Source organism: Populus euphratica, unplaced genomic scaffold (genome assembly GCF_000495115.2).
Source record: "Populus euphratica unplaced genomic scaffold, PopEup_1.0 scaffold23.1, whole genome shotgun sequence".
NCBI lineage: Eukaryota > Viridiplantae > Streptophyta > Magnoliopsida > Malpighiales > Salicaceae > Populus > Populus euphratica.
Genome location: NW_011499892.1, coordinates 829,415 through 831,073, shown reverse-complemented (window position 1 = coordinate 831,073; position 1,659 = coordinate 829,415).

The window sequence follows — 1,659 nt, the reverse complement described above, 5'->3', positions numbered from 1 at the left end:
AACCTTTGGGCCCTTACTTCGGCAACCCCTTGTTTTTACAAGTTGATCGCGATATAGAGGATAATATTTTATAAAAATTCAATTCTAACAAGAAGAAGAAAAAGAAGAAGATAAATTTATTATATTAATATCAAAAAAAATTTAAAAATATATTATTTCAATACACTTTTAAATAAAAAAACATTTTAAACAGTTAAAACCGTTTCTTTTTAAACTGATTACTTTCCAGGCACACAAGGTTAATTTCCTGACATGATAATGATTTTGTTCAGCTATTATTATTGTGCTTAGTAATAAGATGCATGCATTTTATTTTTGTAAAAATATTTTTTAATTTAAAGTATATTAATATAACATATTTTTATATGTTTTAAATATTAACATATAGTTTAAAACAATTGAAGCTGGATATTTTCCGATGAGCCTACGTCATGTGCAATTTTTTAGGGCGGGGGTGGGTCCCTAAAAAAGGTTAAGTAAAATTAAAGATAAAAAAAAAAAAAAAAAGTGTCAAAGCCCACCCAACTCCACTCAGATACAAACTCAATCCCAGTACAAAATGGTAGGCCCCACTCTGAGTAGTGTCCTTTCACTTTATTATGGTGTGTTACTGATTACTGTGAAATGACTGACTGACCCAAAAACTTTGGGCCCTTACTTCGGCAACCCCTTGTTTTTACAAGTTGATCGCGATATAGCGGATAATATTTTATAAAAATTTAATTCTAACAAAAAAGAGGAAGAAGATAAATTTATTATATTAATATAAAAAAAAATTAAAAACATATTATTTCAATACACCTTTAAATAAAAAACATTTGAAAAACAGTTAAAGCCGCTTTATTTAAAACTGATTACTTTCCAGGCACACAAGGTTAATTTCCTGACATGATAATGATTTTGTTCAGCTATTATTATTGTGCTTAGTAATAAGATGCATGCATTTTATTTTTGTAAAAATATTTTTTAATTTAAAGTATATTAATATAACATATTTTTATATGTTTTAAATATTAACATATAGTTTAAAACAATTGAAGCTGGATATTTTCCGATGAGCCTACGTCATGTGCAATTTTTTAGGGCGGGGGTGGGTCCCTAAAAAAGGTTAAGTGTTGATGATTGTGAAAGGACCCCTTGTCGAGTTACGTCACTGGAACGTGGCCTCTCAAGCTAGAGATGGACACGAGACGGGAGCCCTCTAGTGAGGTCTCCCCGTAAATTTATTAGCTCTGTTTGCTAGCCGTTGGATCCACTCTGATGCAGAGTTTGGATAACATAAGATAATGTTGAGGACTCCAGTTGCCAGGTTCAGCATGCCAAATTTGTTGCAGCCTAGTTCGTATACCATCCCTGATTTGGATATTTGCTTGTGTCAGTTCAACGAACGAGTCCCGTGCAAGAAATTTTTATCGAATTTACACTGTTTTCTATTCGGTTGATTCCAAAATTGTAAGCAAATTGTGATATTTAATACGACAGCGTTTGGTAATAGTGATTATATAGAGATACCGCTGCTTAAAAAGATATTAAATTGTTAAAGTATTTTAATGTATATTGTTTTTATAATTTTAACATTTTCATATCACAATCATGCAAAATATTTTAAAAATATCAACCGACGCTGAGTTAGTGGTGATGTTTTATAAAGAATCATGG